The following is a 19738-nucleotide window of genomic DNA, read 5'->3' as shown; positions in this document are numbered from 1 at the left end:
ACAAGAACGTCCTCGTGTACAGTGTGTGTGTGTGTGTGTGTGTGTGTGTGTGTGTGTGTGTGTGTGTGTGTGTGTGTGTGTGTGTGTGTGTGAGTGAAAGAGGTCAAAAGGTGTGCGCGTGTGCCTAGGCGTGTGCGTGTGTGTGCAGTGGCTCTTGGTCCTCGTTGTGTAACTGTGTGCGGGGCCTCTTCAAAGCAGTCTCTCCCCATGTGCTGCTGTGTGCTGTGAGCGGGTCAACTCGCAGCACAACTCTGGAGAGGGATTTTCTCCCTTGCCCATTGTCTGTCCACAGAGCCTGCGGAGAGAGCCTGCGGAGAGAGCCTGCCGCTTTCGGGGGCATCACCGCCAGCCCCTAATATGGCAAATGAATGCATGAGCGAATACAAGGGTGAATAACTGAATGAATAACCAAAGACAATTTACATAATTGCACGTAGGGTATGTATTTTCTAGCATTTGAGCGGCTATTTGCATATTCACACTCTATAGAAATTATTCAGTCAATACTGTAGATCCATCATGTAAATACAACTCCTTTGAATTAACGGGAAAAAGGGGGGAGAAAAAAGGAACTCAAACAATAATAATGTTAATGATGTTTTATGCCCTGAGGGAAGATCCCCTCCCAGCTTCTAGAGCAATTGCTGTCAGAATAGGCGATCCCAAAAATTCAGTTATGGCATGTTTGCTAAGCAGGTAAATATCAGACTGTGTGTTCTACTCTCTTTCTCTTCTTTGCCCGCAGCATTGATCTGCGCTTGAGTCGACCATCCATCTAAAATGTCAAGGGGTCTTTGTTTCCCACGTGTGATCACAGTTTGCAGAAACTCCCCGCAAATTGTCGCCGCCGCCTTGTTGCATCATTTGAAGTGCCGTTTTCCCCTCGCGTCACCCTCCTTCCTGATCAAGATAGACTCGGGGTTTATGCGCGCCAGCGTCTTGTGGGACTTGTGAAATGCGCCGCCATCGCTCCTCGTTCCTTTTGTTGTTGTTTTAGGCGGGACGAGAGGCCGGTTAACCTTCACAGCACTTGCTTTAGAATGAATGCAGGTTGGTTTGTGGTGGAGGGGAGGATGCAGGGGGTTGAAGTGAAGAGAGTGGCAGAGGGAGATGGGGGGGGGGGGGGGGAGGTGTGTATGTGTGTGTGTGTGTGTGTGTGTGTGTGTGTGTTGACCTGCTTACCCTTCACCTTTTGTCTCACTGTGTGGTGCTGTTGTGAGTGCGGGAGGAGGACATGTGAAGAGCCGGACTCTGGCCAGCAGAGTGGCACCCCTGCCTGGGTTTTCGCAACCCCCCTCTCTCTCGCTTTCACTCCGTCTTTCTGGCCTGCAGCTACAAAACACATATTTTCTCCGTTAGGATGGGGTTTAGAGCAGAGGGGAACCAAACACATCAAAAACCCAAGGATGGAGTTTGTAGTTGTGTTTGACCAGGTCAGTCAGATCTTCCACCGCGCTGAAGAACGGCTCCCACGCTTCACTCAATCGTCTTGCAGCTCTCAGAATACAAGCCGTGATGGATCTTTTTGCTTGTCATACTTAAATTTCTCTTGTTTGTCAGCCGTAATTCAGCATCTCATGAATTAGTCATGAGAATAACCGCTCTCATTTAAAGGCTTTAACCTGTGCAAAATCCTCCTTGGCTGACTTGGCAGTAGCAGCACACACACACACACACACACACACACACACATTCATGCATGCACATATTGGGTGGGTGCTGCAGGCAGGAAGCGTCGAGCCGCGGTAGATTTGCAGCGTTCCGTCCACAATCGGGGGGAATGTAAATGAGATGGCCTGCAGTCCTGAGAGGGGGGGGGGGGGTGGGGGGTTGCGCCGCTGATCACTGTCCACCACATTAAGCACCACTCATTCCCTCCCGCTAACACGCACAATCATCTCATCATATGCAAAACAGGAGCCTTTCAGTGTGGAAAACAACAACAGCCGCAGTAATGAAACGCTCGCTTTTAATGTGCTTCTGAGTAACATGAAGAATTGTGTTTCTAAAATGAATATCATCAATAGTGGAGACTCACTGAACATGAACAAGCAGTGCGGTGCTGGTTATAGTGTTGTATGCACTGTTGCTGGTTTAAGGACGAGTCAGATTTGTAACAACTTTTTGGTAATCTCTATTAGTCATAATGACATTGTACTCACTGAGATCTGGGCACACCGACAAAGAGCCAGTTGGGGCAAAAAATGCGAGCAGTCGAATGATCGGACGGGTTCAAACAATCCAAAAGTTTAAATCTCAGCTACAATATGTGGTCATTCAAGGCTGAAACAGGACGTTTTTGTCTGAACTGATATGGATGTTTCCAATGAACAGTTAGGGTTAGACCAGGGTTCATGTCCTGCATCCTGCGTGTGGTCAGGTTTAGGCAACAAAAGGACTTGGATTAACGTTTATTGACTATTGCAATGGTAAACAAATCCTTCAGTTGACTTTTTCAATCTATAATCAAGATGACGATCTTGATTATAGATTATATGTAAACAACAATGGACATACAGTACATTCGCCAATACAATGACATTTATAATACAAATGGCTTTGACCAAGTGCTTTGAGTTGTCCAAGTTCAACTATAAAAACGTTGAAGTAATAGTTTGGCATTTTAAGAAATGTGCTCATTTGCTTTCTTGCCCAGAGTTAAAATAAGAAGATTGACTCTCATCTCTGTGCAGTAAATGTAAAGCTACAGCCAGCAGCTTGCTTAGCATAGCATAGCATAAAGAGGAAACAGCTAGCATGGCTCTATCTGAAGGTACAACAAACAAACAGCACCAACCTCACAGTGACGTCCAACTGACAGGTTTCTGGCTGTATAACTTCATATTTAAAGGACACATGTGAGGGTAGTGCGGATCTTCTCATCTAGCTCTCAAGCAAGAGAGCGAAAAAGCATATTTCCCCAAAAAAGTATTCCTTTAATCGTGCTTTAGTTGCCCCAAGCGGACATTTTTGGATATAAGAAACCAAATTAAATATGCAGTCATGTGAATGTTTAGCGTGAATATTTTGCATCTTTGCAGATAACGTTTATTAAAATAATGTCTTTAAACGTAATTAGGGTAGCATTACAACTCTCTCAAAGCATTTGTTGTCGTGAAAGAGTAGCATACAGTATGGAATTGTGGGATTGTTCTCCTTTAAGGAGACAGCAGCCCTGATGAATTATGGAACCATAGCTTATAGATTAATGCTGGTAGCAGACACCTCTGTGCTGATTTGTCAATAGAATTGGCTTTTGGTCACAGATGCAGTCGATAGGACAACAGAGGGGACTTTGACCCGGCAGAGATCCTTCAGTAGACTCATAATAACTTGACAGATTCGGACAAGACCTCGGAGGGCAAGCATCACATTAACATCCCGTGTTTATCAGTGACCAAATACAGCAAAAGCCAACACTTCTTGTGTACTTTCCTCAGATTTACCCTCCCACTCAGCAAACAAGCGCCGCCGAGCTTATTTACAACGAGTTCTGCAACGGTTAACACATTTGTACTCCCTGAATGCTTCATTTATTAAACCGTGTCGGCGCAATTTGTTCACTTAGCTACATGCCTACCTATTTGTTCCTTTACATGACAGGGTAGCGCTTCCTGTCAGGAGTGTTTTTGTTTCCTCTTTGCATGCTTCCAGCATTCAAATGTGCTGATCACACAGAGCGCACCCGGGCGGGAGAGGAAGAGAAGGGAAGGAGAGTAAGCAGACGGCAGTAAACAACGCTTCGGCTCTTTAAATAAAACATTTGTTTGTGATTGAGGCTTCATGATGTGAACAGCGTGACCTGTTTTACTGGGAGTCTCCAAACAGCCAGCCCGTCGCCCTCGCAGAAACAGATCCCATCTCTCTACCCGCAGACCCAGGGCCTATTTATATTGCATGAGAACAAATTTTTTTGACAACTTGAGTGATAGATTTGTACAAGGCCCAGATGTTTTTCGTTTTCTGCAGAGGCTCTGTCTGAGGGACATAAATTGCTATTAATAAAACTTTTAACAATACATGGCAAATGAGTTTTTCCTGTTAACATGGCGTGAGCGGGAGCAAATGGTGCTTGCTGAGGGCTTCCTGGGAATAGAGGCACTGTCTGAGTCAACATTTGAAGACAGCAGGTTGTTCTGTGGAATAACGTGAACACATGAACAGTGAACAACTGAGAAAACACAACGCCGCTGACAGGATAAAGACCGCATCGACGGCAATTCCTTTGTCATCTTTCAAAGTCCTGGTTTTTCACTTTGACTAAGCTGCAAGCTGTTCGTTAATGGAGGAGTTTGTGCTTCATCGATTGAATGTACAAAATGTTAGGAACATCTTTTCAGAAGGTACTCAGATTAATTCAATTCAGGTTAAAGGCACTGTTCTTTATCAATTCATCAATGACAGAAAGGGAGATGTGGAGTAGATGAATAACAAAAGTTAGAGAAGGATTTTGAATCCTTAAAGAGACATTCCACCTCTTTTACACATGAAGGTTAGTTTACTAGTCGTTAAGTCTTTGAAAGCAGTTGTGTCATGTCTTCATGGCTCTGGTGGAGCTTTGTAAAGCCGGAGAAATTAACCCTCAGAGGTGTGAGCTGTTAAATAAATACCTCCTGCATCACAAGTAAGAGGTGTTCAGTGGTGGGAGAAGTATTCAGATCTTTTTCTTAACCAAAAGAAGCAAGTAAAAGTCTACTTTATATATATTCCTGGGTAGTATAACAGTATCTTATTGGGTCTCTTCTTACCTTTACCTATAATACAACATCACAAATTGTTTGTTTTGTGTTATTAATATGAATCTGCAATGTAGCTAGTGACTAAAGTTATTAAATACATGTAGGTCCGACTAAAAGGTAAAGTATTTGTGCCCTGGTAGCTCACCAGGTAGTACAGCACAATAAATACAGTGTTTGCCTCTGAAGTATCGTAGAGTATAAGTAGTCTATAAAGCAGCAGGAAATGGAAATAATAAAAGCACATACATAACTGAATTTCATCCCTTATTACATATTTTTTGTTGGGGTCTCATTAAAGGTTGCAGTCCACACACACACACACACACACGGTACATGAGGCGGATTGACAGCAGCAGGATTCCACAGTTGCCTCTCTATCTCCGCTCTGAGGCATTTCGCCTCTCACTTTGTCCTGAAATAATTAACTGCGTGCATGTTTGAAGGCGGGATTACAGTTGTCTAATTGTAGTGAGCGTTGTCATGGAGACTATCGGGCCATCGGTGAATACACAGCCTTACTTGGCCGTGTTTGGCTAAAACGGGGGCTTTGTGCAGATGTCAGACATAGATTTATGATGGTGAAACAGATTATATTTGGCAGGAAAATCAATAGACTGACCACTGTGGACGGGGCTGCTTATTTTTGATAAACAGCTCTGTGGAGGTAACCTGCCCAGAAGCTTGTCTCCTCATCTGTTTGCTCTGAGCGCGTGAATTAATGTGAAAGTTTACTTTCCAAAGCAGCGTGTTTATGGGATTTTACTTCAAAAATGTTTGCACAAATGTACCCATCATTGCTGTAAGGTTCATGAATATTTTGTGCTTTTCAAAATACAACATTAGCAAAGTATACGAAAAGATAAATAAATGCTTTTTCCTTTAGGTAACATGAATCAGATGATAGCAATACTGAAAAGGGTTTGAGACATTCATCACAGGGAATAAAACGAACTAATACAATGCAGGTTTGGGTATCTCACTCCATGGAAATATCTCATTAAGTTGTCATGAGTAATCACATCATGCAGAATTTATGGAAATCATTTGCAAACATCTGGAAAATTAGAGACTGGTTTTGTTTCTTTTATTCCAATGACATCCAGAAGCCAAAGAGAAAAAACGCTAATGACAATAACAGTCAGTTATACTGTATTTCTATGTAATGTTGATGACGGCAAGCTATAACTTTGTGTCTGCACAGTAAGGGGTATGCAGTGGATAGCTGTGGACGGTGGAAACCGCAGTGGACAAATATTCAGTGTTAATGGTGTCGTAACCCAAACAGAGCCGAACACACGTGTAGCAGTCGACATTCGGAGGGAAAAGTTCAACTATGTCGGGATTAATTTAACGGTTATCGACACGATTTCTGCTAATGTGAAAGAAATAGTACAGAATTTAAGATTTGTTTTGTAACCACACTGTACACGTCATTGTTGTATTCTTGACTTCCTAATCACAGGAATTATTGTATAAACTATTAACAACTAAAATTATGTTAATTCGATTTATCTGCACCAGCATTAGAGGGTTGTAGAAGATTACAGCATTCCTCGCACAGCAGCCACATATATTGATATTTTCACACTTGTGTTGGTGCTAAATCTAGAGCTATTAAAGCACATGATCAAAACCCAAATTTAGAGCCCAGTTGTCCTATTGCCCTGTGGATGTCTGCAGCGTGTGTTTGTGTTTTTGCAAATATTTTGAAATGAAGAATGCTCTACCCAACATGGAGTGCTTGGAAAAGCTTCAGGAGGAAGCTGCAGCTCATAATCCTGGTCCAGTTTGGACAATTCAAACCTATTGAAAAGACAAGAATGCTGGATGCTAATTGGCCACTGTAAATTTCTCATGTTTTTTATCAATGCTGTGCTATTGACTTTGTGTAACTCGTGCCGTGTGATTGTGTAACTGTGTGAAAGGGTCGCCACTATAAAAACAACACGAATGCTCAGTTGATCGACGCAGCTCTTATTTATCAATCTCAGATATAGACATTAAATATTAAATTTACATTAAAATAAATCCTATAAAATGTATACAAATAATATATATAATATTACATCATAATTATTTTAGGGTTGGAGGAATGCTGCTGTCTTCCATCTCAGCCCTCCCTGCAATCAACAGTTAATGCCCAATCACGCAGTTAAAGCGTAAGATATGTCTTTAATACACTCACTCTCCACTCATGCCTGTAAACTTAAAACGAGTTCAGTTAACTGTCAGGAGAAAAACATTCCAGGAACAGGAAGTCAATAATGGCGGTATCCCCCTCAGGGTGCACATTACCATTGTTGTGAGCCAGGTTAATGTACTTCAAACAAGGTTTATTATATACTGCAATGCACAATAGTGAGGTGAGGAGTGTATAGCGGTCCTGTGCTGTAGGTGAGAAGGGAAGCCGCTCGACCTTCTCTCCGTGGTTGGAGGGTGTAATGGCTCTTACATTACATGTTTGTGTGACACGTTGCTGTGGTCGTTGATCTGGCCCGAACCTAAAGCTGTGTGAGAAACACTGACACTGTGCTGTTGTCATGGTGGCTACAAAGGAACTATATTGCCTTCTGTGTTGCTTTGTTGTTATTTTTCATTGCTAAATGCCAAACAGAGATCTGACTCGTACATCTCCATAGCTGACACAATCGGTTTGATCGTAACAGTCCATTCAACAATAAATCGATAATATTACACACTGCACCCCAGCCTGCCTTATTCAGGCTACTTCTGTTTATTATTTCCCAGAATCAAGTTGCCTGGATTAGTTGCACACAGGCAGGTGTTGCAACCAGTGGAACATCAATTGAGGAGCTGTTTATGTATAAAATCAGACAAGAAATACTGCTTTTGATAAATCCAGTGAATAAACAAATAATGGGTCTATGCAATGAGAAATAAAGCAGTACTGTTCACTCCTGATTTCCAGAACAGAAACTCCTTCTTGGTGTATTAAAACTATTCTGATCTCTGTTATCATCTCTTCACTCTGCTCTCACTGCCCACTGCAGCCCAGAGTGACCCATGGGCTCCACCGGAGTCACCCTCCCCACTCAGCAAGCCTGTGGTCCAGGAGGGGGCTTTTAGGCCGCGCTCCTACACTGAGGGGCCCCCCCAGCTCATCAATATTGCAAAGGAATAAAGTAGGCTGGCGGTGAAGGACAGGAGTACTGAAGCCTAATCAACCGTCACCATGCTCCAAAACGAGAAGAGTAACGGGGATATCGATTCAGGGATGCACTTTGCCGTAGCTATTAAATAAACAATGAGGACATATATGGCTTATTGCACATCATAAAATAATGTTTACCAATGGTGCCGGAGATAAATACTTCTGTTAATCTTTAAGCCTGAGATGCCAGTCAGTCAGTGAAGAACACCACGGCCCTCGGCGAGTCTTGGACAGTTTTATCTGAAGGATCAGCAGCAGAGCAAGGCTCTTGAGGTGGTGACCACAGCTTCTCCTTTATTCTGTAATGGACTCCAACCATCAACTGGTCATTGCATGTTTCTTTTTGACAGCAGCAGCAGAAGAATGTAAGCTGCAGCTCAAAGGGATGGAGAGATTACCTTTATTTCAATTATAAAGTACAGTGGACACGACTGACTTTGAACACAGCGGGGGTGCTGACGCCCTGCACGTTTTCTGTTCATTATGCCGCGGTACCTCAGCGACGGCCTACAGTGCCGCAATAAAAGACCGATGAACGGTGCACATCCTGTATTGATTTGTTTGCTGAATAGCAGAGTGAATTTTCGCATGTATTTATAATGGCCTTATTAAAGCCCCCTTTGATCTAAAGATTACAACAATAACAGAATAGTCTGTGCTGTTTGCATCCAAGATCCACGCTGGTACAAATGTCGATATTAACTGGAGTTTTTCAGAGGCGTTCAATTATTTTTCCTTTTAATCATAACATGTAATCACTTTTACAGGTGGGGGGGATGGGCTTTGCGTGGTTATTCTTTTCTATCTTTGATCCATCTAATGGTATTGCTCCACATATGGCTTTCTTTTGTAACTGAAATATTCCATTTGAAATACAAACAGCTTTAATTATTCAAACTGACACCGCATTTGACTTTGAAAGTCAGCTGTCGACATTGGATAAAGAAACAGGTGCTGTGCTCGGCACTTGTGCGATGAAGACGTTATTTGGAGGTGACTGTCATCCGTCGTAAGAGTTATTGAGGCGGACGAACACAAAGACAAGCGATGTGATGAATTGGTGATTAGTGTGAGAGGGTTTTAAGTAAGGATGAGGATCAACTCTCTCTCTGGCCTTGTTTAAAATTGTGTTCAAGTGGAGTCAAATGAAAGAACCAATAAGAAAGACAATATCAAGTGAAACTAAAGGGACACTTAATGTAACATTATTCATCGAAAACAGATAAAAGCCAGTTCAAGTGTTGCCAAATTCAAATGGGGGAAAGAAAAGAGGAGACAAATTGTAGCAATTGTAGAACAAAGTGATAAAAAAAAGTCATAGTATGGCATGTCAAAAAGTTTGATAAAAGTCAAAGTATAGCATGTTGAAAAAAGGAAGAACAAAAAGTCATAATATAACATTTCAATAAAAGTAATAAAAAGGTTATGTCATAGCTGACCCACTATTTCCTCAGTGTTGTGACAAAGAGAACAGCAGTAATTTACTAATGAGGCCCATTCTGCAGTCGCAGTACCTTTCAGGAATGCCCTTGCTGGAGTACAAGCCGCGGCTCGTTCTCCTTATAAAGCGTGAAGTGGCTCGTGTGTCGATCAATAAGTTGTCGGTGCGAACAAAGTGAATGTTGAAGCACAGATCACAACACAAACTGTCGTCCACCGCGGTGGAGCTTGTTTTTTTTTTTTCCAATTTGCGGTGGCATTCGCGGTGAGACTTTTATGCTTTGAGCGTCTGGTTGAATGAAACGATTCACTGTCCCGCTGCTTTATCAGGAGTGAGAGCCGGATCACTTGAGCAGCTAATGAAAGCTGACATGATAGAATCAGTATTCATGAATTTTGCCATGTAGCTGACATGAGGCTATTGTTTACAGTAGGTGTTACTAAATTGCTGGCTTGTCGTCTTGTTAAACTGGTCGCACGTTGTGATTTTTATGGAAATGTGAAACTATGATAAGATACATACAGTCAGGACACAAGAAACCTGGATGAAACCAGGTATTCCTTGTGATCTAGTGGGGTTTTTTGTGTGGATTTTCAGCTTTAATAAATGGAAAACTTCTCATCATTTCCATTCACCACGTATCTCTCCCTCCACGGTGGCACTAAATAAATGTGTTGTTTTTTTAACCAAGAACCTTTTAAGTAGCAACCCAAACATATCATCTGGCTTGGCAGGCCTCTCTAGGACACCGAATGCCACTGCCTTCTGCCTTTGTAGCTAAAAAGATGGAGATAAATTTACACACCTTATGGATCTAGTCACTAGGAATAACTGAGCGAGACAATTTATAAATACGTCTTCCCGATGGGCAGCGCGTGCAAACCTGTTTCAAATCAAGTCCGCGAGCGCTGTGGTTGGTGGAGCCTCTTTAGGTTTTCAGATGTGGTGAGTTGTTTTTTTCTTTCACTTTTCATAAAGTGCAAGCTGACTCCATGTGCTAGAAATATCGCAGCTGAAGGTTATTGGATCCTTCGGTGAGAAACGCGGCGGTGTGAAGATTTGATAAAGGCCCAGATAGCGATTCAACTGGGACTTTGCGTGTTTTTCCCAGACCGTCGCTGACAGCCGCGCTTCCTCGATCGGGCCTGATTGAGAGACGGCTTCCTCGGCTGCCAACAAACACAGATGACTTTCTCTGTTTCTCGTTTGTGTTGATGAGCTGCTGCAAAGGTGCAACGCATTGAGCGGCCAGAGTAAACTGAGCCTTGATTGCTCTGAGGGGAAACGCTTCCATGTGAGTTGATCGGCCGTCTCCCCGGTTATCATGCTTGTGGAAGAGGCCTTGTACAAAATTCTCCACACACGGTGCATGAAAACATCAGTACATTTTAAATACCTATAAATGATTTTACTCAAGAAAAGCTGGAGGAGCAGTGAGCCGTCAGCAGATGTGGCTCACTGCTTTCTCTTCTCTCAAGGGGAAGACAATACCGAAGTTCTCATCAGTGGTGTGCTGCACGCCAGCAGCATTTGGGGCACTGGTTTGGCTGGTTCACGAGACAGAGGGACGGCAGGTCTTGGGCGTACATTAGGATTTCATACACCATTAGAGAATAGACCGACTGTATTCATCCTGAACCGTTGCTCTACTCTGCTCTGCCAAGAGGACGTCCCCTCTGTCACATAACCTGAAAGACAGAACAGAGTTTCTTTCCGATGAACATAAAGCAACACCACTTATTGTAACATGGCACCTTTTCGAGCTTGTGTTCTTTGCATCTCACGAAACCCCGCTGCACACAATACCACTGACAAACAGCGAATTAAGCACGCCAGAGCGAACTCAACCCCGGTGAAAAATGTGCTCATTTGGAGGGAAAATTAAAACAACAGACGTAAATAAATAAACAATTCAAACTCTCCAAAGACTTCATTCTTCCACATTTCAAACACCACAGCGGCTAATTATAGCCTTAAGTCAGGCGCTTTGATGCATTTTCCCTCAGCAGGAATCTCTGGCTTTTTTTTTCCTGGAAGTGCTTTTCTGTCAGTCCTGAGGTAAACTGGCCGATGGCGCGCAGCAGGCGCTGATCACTCTGAGCACATAGCACATTTATCTGTGTGTGTTTATGTGCATCTAAGAGGGGGGGGGGGGGGAAACAAAAAAAGGAATGAGACAGATGACCCCATGCCATGTTGTCTTTATTGTGAAATGGCACAAGAGCTAACACTTCCACAGCCTACACGTCGTTACGCACATTCTAGACTTTGAAGCTCCACAGAAGCAACCAGGCCTGCTCTTGACATCTTGCAGAAAAATAGTGCGTCTCCGCAACAAAAATAACACCTTCCTGGTTAAGAGTCGTGGACTCTCAGTGGTGTGGCGCTCCACGTCTGGTATTGGCAGGCCGTCCGCGTGTGTGCAGCGCGAGCCCAAGATCAACAGCGAAGAGACGAGAAACCACCCCGAGTGTTGGGTGGACCGCCGCTGTTGGGCCCGTCACACACGGGAGGGCTGCTGCTGTCACACTCGAATGCACGAAACCGTAAACTTGTCCAGCCTGTATATGAAATGCATGGGAGGGAAGGAAAAGAAAGGGGGTGTGGGTGGGTGGGTGGGTTGGGGGGGTTGTGTTAGTGCAGCGGTGGAAGTGTATACCCTGGGCACTGCCGTTTCCTCTCGCCTCCCTTCCTGGTCTGTCTTCGAGCCCACACCCGGCACAGGCATCCAGGCCGCCTCACATGCAGAGAAGTAAGAATGTAAGGGGGGGGGGGGGGGGGTTCACTCAGAGGCTAAAAAAGGTTTCTCCGAACACTGACGCAGCTCAATCGCTCTCCCGTCCTATTAAAGTCAACCCAGGGTGACATATGACATCCAGACATGCAGGGAATAATTGTTTTCACTGATGCTCCCTGGCGATGCCTCGTCATACACGCTCCTTGTCTCGGCGGGGCCGACGCTCATGTGTTTCCCATCAGCACAGTCTGTGGTTACCTTCCTGATTTTGCTGGACTGGAAAAACATAGCTAATATGGTGTGATCTGGAAAAAGCTTTGATGCAGGGGCTTTACAAATAAACCTCCGAAATGCCATATGGTTTGCATTCACCTCTTAATTTATTTCCTACAAATGCCGATTGACTATTCTGCGGAGCCAACATGTGTGTGTAACCAGACTTGGAAAACAGAAGGCCAGGCAGTTTGTGGCATAGTGTGATTATTATGACTTGTCCTTTTTTTTCTTTTTTCTCCTCCTCCTTGCTGCATGATGGATGAGTCGCAAAGTCGTTCCAAAACAAGCAAACAAAAAAACACGCAAACAAATCCCCTCTGAGCTCCACGGCGCTCGGCTCACCTTACCGTGCCAGGCCCGACACGAAGACCGCTCCACTCAAAGAGCAATTAAAGAGTAAGGATTGCACGCTTCGCCATGACAGACTTTTCCCTACCAAGTTGGATATTGGGTTACCACTGACAGAGAAATCAACAGACAGCGGGCGTCCAGCGGTGGGGGACATGGAAGTGAGCTTTTCCAAACGCAGCAGACTTTCCTACGGTGGCTTCCAGCACAGTGAAGATATAACCCGCCTCATGTGCGAGGCTTCACTCCGACTGCAGGGAGCCCTACATTTGTCATCAGCAGCCGCCTGTGTGGGTGTCAGCTTTGTAAAACAGCATTTTGTTCCTTTATTATGCTCAGAGCCACATACATACGCAAGAAACACCTCGGAACAAGCATGTCAAATGTTCATTTCACAGTTGCGGTCAACAACAAGCTAACAATAGACACTTTTTCCGCTTGCTTGACCTTTTTCCGACATTTTCCGCTCACAGGAGGAAGCTCGTGTGTCGGGAGTTTCATTTTCTTCCCACTAATATTCGAGGAACACACCACGAGATGAACCCGGAGTGTGAGTGCAGTGGCTTTGAACAAACAAAACAAAAATCATCAGTATAGATAGAGTGAGTGTGCTGGACAGTGGACAGACGCCTCAGAGGACATGTCACATGCCATTTGGTGGACACTTTAAGCCAAAATGAGACATTTTTAGCACGTCTGAGGCTTCTGGCAGTGTCAGTGCCACGCAGAGTGCTGTGCTGTGTACAGAGCTTTTATAGGATGCACTTGCAGCATGCGACACTTAGCAGCACATGGTAAATATGTGCCAGACAGAATATTCATGCCTATCCCTCCCGGTCCCACCAAATGCCTTTTAGTCCGACATAGAGGAGTCCTGTATTTACTTTCAGCGGGGTGAGAGGAGGAGAGGCTATAATCACTGATTGAAATGTAAATGTGAGGTAGCCAACTGAAGTATCGAGGCCAGCGAGCGCGCAGAGTAGAGATATGAATTACAATCTGTTCGACAAATTTCTCTCATCGGACATTATGTAAATGGCGGTGTAAGTGACTGGTAGTATTTGAAACAGAAATCGATGCAGGAGGCGATAAGAGAGAGCGGATGACAGAGTGCTTCTGGGTATCCACAGATATTTCAAATTCAGGGCTGATAATTTGATCATGCAAAGCATATTCATTACATAAGGGGCCCCTGCATGCTAAAAGGAGACGGCCTATGATAATATTGACTATGGTTGATTATTTAAAACTAGATGTTCTAATCAGGTGATGGATTTCTGATTTAGGGTTTCTGAGGTTGAACTGAAATTAAAAATCATTCTTGATTGCGAATGTGCAGAAGCGACCGACGTCAAGCGGTGTTGAAATAACATGCATTTAAAGCAGATGTTGTCTGGTGGGAATCAGTGCTAATGGTAGGAATGCTAGGCTAACTAGCTTCCACTTACCGACTAAAATATGCACCTAAAAGAACCTGATGGAAGTTGCAAAAGGGACCGATAGCATATATCGCTAATTATTGATCGCTAACACGATGTGGACCTGAATGTTCCTTCTCAAAAAGTGAGGAGAATTTCAGTTCGACTCAAAAGTCACTGCAGTTTAAAGGACAAACAAAACCTAAAGATTCTAACGCTGACCAGGAATAACATCAAAGTGACGTCCTGCTCGACAGTTTTATCTTTTTCCTCTTGTTTAGAAATGTAGCCTTGACAGGAGGGAGGGGGGGGATTACTCGGGGCGGCCCGGCCCGGTCTGCACCCTGCCCAGTTCCCCGTCTGTAAACAATAGGGGTGTGGATTAGTTTGGAAACAATGTGTTTATTTTAAAAGCCCACTTCCTGTATGGACTCAGCAAGTCTCCCATTAATTTTATTGGCGGCGGCTCCAGTTCTGAAAATCATTGTTTGGAGGAGGGAAAAATACAAAACACACGAGGCGAAAGGGAACGCTTTGCATCAGCGCTCGGTTCCTGTGTGATAGGACAACAGCGTTAATAGAATTGGTGCTCGCTATTTGTGTTTTTTAATCATGCGGAGGGATCTCACAGTGTAGGTTCAGAGGGAAAAAACAAACGGGGAAACATTTCGATGTTTTTGTTGAGACTGCTTTGAGCTCGCTGCTGCGTGTTCTACGTGTAAAAATAAAAAATAAATAAAAAAGAAAAGACAGCCAAACACATTTTTTTTTTTGCTTAGTCTAAACCGCCCTGAGCGGTCTACTGAATCAGCCTGCAGGGGCTGAGATTCAGCTGAGGGCGGTGGAGCCCAGGAGCGACGCCCACCGTCCCTAACTGCCCAAAGCCACATCCTGTCCAAAAGGAAAAGACTTGCACTTTCTCCTCAGGAGGAACACATGCATTAATGTGATCTCAATTACCCATAAAGCAGTCCTGCAGCAGCACTCGCACCTCGCGGCCTCGTTCGGCGCCGGTCACATCCTGCCCGTACACGTGCGCTCTGACTTCGGCTGATCTCGTGGCTGCTGTGGAAAGTTCTTTTTTTCGAGGCCCTCCCGCGCAGGGAACAAACAAAACTCCCGATGTGCCATTACGCCCGAACCAATTTTGCGATACTGAGTATAGCTCCGGTGGAGTTTACGAGTTCGTTTTCTGAGACTGACAGATATGAGGGGGGATGAAAAGGCATTAAGAATAAGCAGTGCAACCTTAGCCCATCCAGACGCGTGCTCGGAGGCCAGAGAGTAACAGGTAAACTCGGGGGAGGGTGGTTAAGCCCTAGTTAGGCATGTAAATCCCACCCTTTACAGGCAAAGCGCTCCAGTAGATCCCTGTCAATTTCCTGCAGCTGTGCTCGGTCGGATTTACATGAATACACTCTATCACTAGCGCTTAGCCTCCCGTGTTCTACATTTACTCACTTTTTTTGGGGTGGCTTCTAAAATTGGTTATTTTCTTCTTCTTTTTTTTTTGTCTTTTGTAAAGAAAGAACGGTTTTATTTACAAGCCACCCGGCATGCCTTCCTTTGTAAATTGACTCCTCAGTTTTTTGTCCATGGGCCAGGCACAAGAAGGTTAGCTGCCTGTTTCCTGATAAGCTGGCAGAACCTATCAACCCCGGCAAGAAGATAGTGCTCTGTATTTCTGTCATGCTTTATCATCAGCTGGGGTGAAACTAAACCGGTGTTAAGCGAGAGTAGAGGGACCATTTCCCTGGATTACAGGCGTCAACTTTAATTTCAAAGACCAATGGTGTATCCAGGGAAGGTGCAGGCTTCGCTTGCCACAGATTGGCAGCGGGCCTCTGATAAGGACCCAGCAGCGTTGTTCGCATTCACCGCGGGGGCCTATTGATCTCCGAGCCGCTGGTTCATTTCATGAAAATACAAGGCAAATGGTGTTAGAGCGGCGGTGTGGCTCCCTATTCACCAGACACACTGCGTCCTGTGCCAAGGTGTCTCAGCTCTGTGCTGTGGCGAACAGAAAGAGCACCGCAGGAGGACGGGGTGTTTGTCAGGAGTCATTAAGGAGGGAGGCGACAGTTCAAGCTTTTTGCTTGTAGAATACAGTGCAATGAGCTTCAGGGAAAAGATGCTTTTTTTTCTTCTTCTTCTTCTTCACAACAGAGCCGAGTCAGGTTACAATCAAAGTTTTCATCCAGCTCGGCGTGAGACGTTCTCACTGGTCCGACTGAACCTGAGCTGAAAGCTGAGCCATCGTTTGGAGAATCACCTGAGAGGAAAATTCACACCAACATATTGAGCACTCATTCATGTTGAAATGTCTCCCTGCTTTATTTCTTTCTCTCTTTCTTTTTTTTCAAAACCAAATTTATGAAAAGCATAATCACAACATGAGGGCCCTCTTATTTTATTATCAGTGGGTGTTATTATTAGAAAAGCATTTCAAATGATATGTCACATGGGAACAAATATCATTTACAAACCACTAATGACTTGCAAACACTCCTCTAGCCTCCGGTGCAGACTGACGCCTGCTCACAGTGTGTGCTCTGCTCGCCTCTCTGCGGGGACGTGCGGTGGGACGCTGCACGCTTTCAGGATCAAACAGAATAAACAGGAAGACCTCTCTCTTCCAGCACGGGCCACGCAGTGGCAATAACACATGAATTCTTAAAAATCAGCCCATTTAAACCTGTCATTACCGCGGCCGTCTAATGGTTTTAAGGTGTGTGTTTGTTGCAAAAATTCAAATGAGACACTAAAATATGTACATATTCTCTGCAGAGATGGATTAGGTTTTGGCTATTAATTATTAAGCAGGCGTTATTATTATTACACTTTACATCTTCTGGGTGGATCAAACTCACCTCACTGCTGGACTGCTAATAATGAGTCATCAATAAAACATTCTCATAATGTCAGGAAGACACTTGTGTAGATGCACGGTCTAATTTTACACGGGCTGACTTGGTCATTAGTTCACTACTGCGTGAATGCTTCGCCGTGCAAAACACAGAGGAGGTTACAGAGGTGGCCTGATGTGGCCTGACAGTCGGTGCATCGGGCCGCTCCTTCATTAATGTTAATCATCTTGAAATTGTGAATAACCAAATCAGTGCACCTATATGCAAATGTTTAAAGCATTTTACTTTTTAATGGAAAAGGTGTTTTTGTTTCCGGCACTAATCATTTGCATAGAAATGGTGTCTATTGTGTCGTGCTTCTTTAACCTCAGACGGGCCTGGATGAGCACTGGATAGTCATCTCCGCTTGGATTGGAGCTGCAAATGAATAGATAAAGGCTGTAGCACCCGGGCGGGAATGAAAATCATATTAAAACTCCATGTAAAAGTTTCCGTCTTCAAGGAGGAAACCGTGCCGGCTGTTGGACTTGAAACTTTCCAAAATCTTACAGGGCTGTAATGAGAAACTAAAGCTCAGAGCAGAGGGAGCGAGCCGTCTTCAATGCCAGCCAGACATAATAAGTTAATGCAAATTGTAACTAGTTAAGCACAGCAAAATAATATGATACCATTGTCTGCGGCAGATTGATATTATAATGCTAGCATGTGCAAATAATCACATTTTCTCCCTGATACAATTACATTATTTGTTATGGTTGTATCATAGACCAATAAAAGCAAACATCATATTAGGATTCATGGCACTTTTCGCATTGCGTTATCAATATGTGGAAATAATTGTCTGGCGAGAGATTAAATTACATTATTGTGTATCTTTTTCATGCCTAATAAATAATGATGGATGGCTCTTATTTTCATCACCACCTGCAACCATTTTGTCTTCTTCCCTCTGCAAGTTAAAAATGAGAGAATAAATAAAGAAATAAAAGGGGAAGAGTGAAGAACCTCGAGCGATATAAACCCCGAGGTTCTTTGCTGAAGTTTCAGTGTCTGATCAAGGCGGGTAAACTGCAGATATAAGCCAGGCAGACACCCTAAAAGGCAACATGCTCCTGTTTAATCATTGATACATCTTCTAGCAAGCACACACTTTATGATGATGAATAACTGATTGACAAGGAGAAAGCCTTGCAGGGGATTTTATGTTGCATGTTCTTCAAACTGCAGCATATTTCATGCAAAACACCACCAAAACAGTTGAGGTGTAAATACTGTATATATATATATATATATATATATATATATACCTAACAGAAATAACCCGTGAGGATGAAAGGTTCCGATGAATTGTCACAGTTGCGACTTGCGTATGGAAAGTTTAAGTAATAACTCAAAAGCGTTATATCCTGAAAAAAGTTAGAGGTAAATAAGAAATGAACATTTCAAAGCATTTGAGGAATGCCTATAATATGACATGCTGACATATGTTTGGCATAAATATATATAATATATAAAAAGCTGGGTCATTTTCAACCCACATCTGAGGATGTTACAGGACGGACATTTTTTGACTTTGAAGCAAATCTAACTCGATCTATCAAATCAATTTAAATGTCAAAAAAGTTGATCAAATTTTCACATCTTCACATCAAATCAAAAGATGTATTTGGACGACAGCATCAAACATTTGAAGCACCTGATTTGATCGGAGCTGTCTTCGTGTACCTGCTTTTTTGTTGTAGAACTTCTGGAAATGTAAGAAGGGGATTCAAACCACACAGGTTCAGATATATGGTTTTCAAAGTAAAGGTTTTGAATGATTAAATCTTAACATGAACTAATCCAGGGTGGTTAAATCTACGGCCTTTTGTTGCTTCTCTACCGACCTGAGTGCTGCACCTTCAGCTGGTGGTTTTCTAGTCCTGACGAGATGAACCCGCTGTGTGGCCTCATTTACTATTCTCCCTCACTCCTTTCTTTTGCATAACCCTAATTTTAATCACTTCATTTGCACTTTGGGAAGATAAGAGAATTGATTAGCCACCGCTCTCCAGGAGGCTTCGTGTTTGACTTTCGTTTTTTTCTTCCAGTCTACCAATCTTAGCTGTCAATACCTGAAACTCCTGTTGCATGTGATGCATTTGTTGGCGCGCTGTTATGCAGCGATAAAACAAGGTAAGGACATTATAGTCCCCCCACCAGTTAATTGGCATCAGAGAGAGAAATGCTGTTATAACTTCATAACTTCTTAAGTCATGCCTTGTGCACAGCTAGACGTACGGCGTTGTAAAAATTTACATTTTAATGAAATATTTGAATAAGCACTTGAAATTCACTCTACCAGGTCTCCCGGTTCTAAAACCAACATTTCATGTTTGTGTTTTGAATGGCAGCGTCAGAGAAATTAGCATGCCAGTCATACAGATTAGGAGGGCATCAGTGTAAAGTCACAGGCTTTCTCAATCAAGGTTCACTGCAGGTAAACACTACCCATGACATGTTTAAATGATAGCTTCTTTTTCTTGACAGAAAGGAAGAAAGAGCGCACATATAGGAATCAGAGCAGGAGAGAAGTGAATAGAAATTCAGACTATTGGCAATGAAGGCTATCTACAGTTTACAATGATGCACTTCCTGTTAATCTCTCAGAGAACCACAAAACTACAATTTAAATTTCCACATGAGTGATGCTTTTAAATCCAAAATATAAAATGAGAGCTTGTGTGCAATTTTATTCAAG

Source organism: Anarhichas minor, unplaced genomic scaffold (assembly GCF_050575085.1).
Source record: "Anarhichas minor isolate MPS153535 unplaced genomic scaffold, ASM5057508v1 ptg000021l, whole genome shotgun sequence".
NCBI lineage: Eukaryota > Metazoa > Chordata > Actinopteri > Perciformes > Anarhichadidae > Anarhichas > Anarhichas minor.
The sequence above is the reverse complement of the archived record's forward strand: the minus strand, read 5'-3'. Positions refer to the sequence as shown.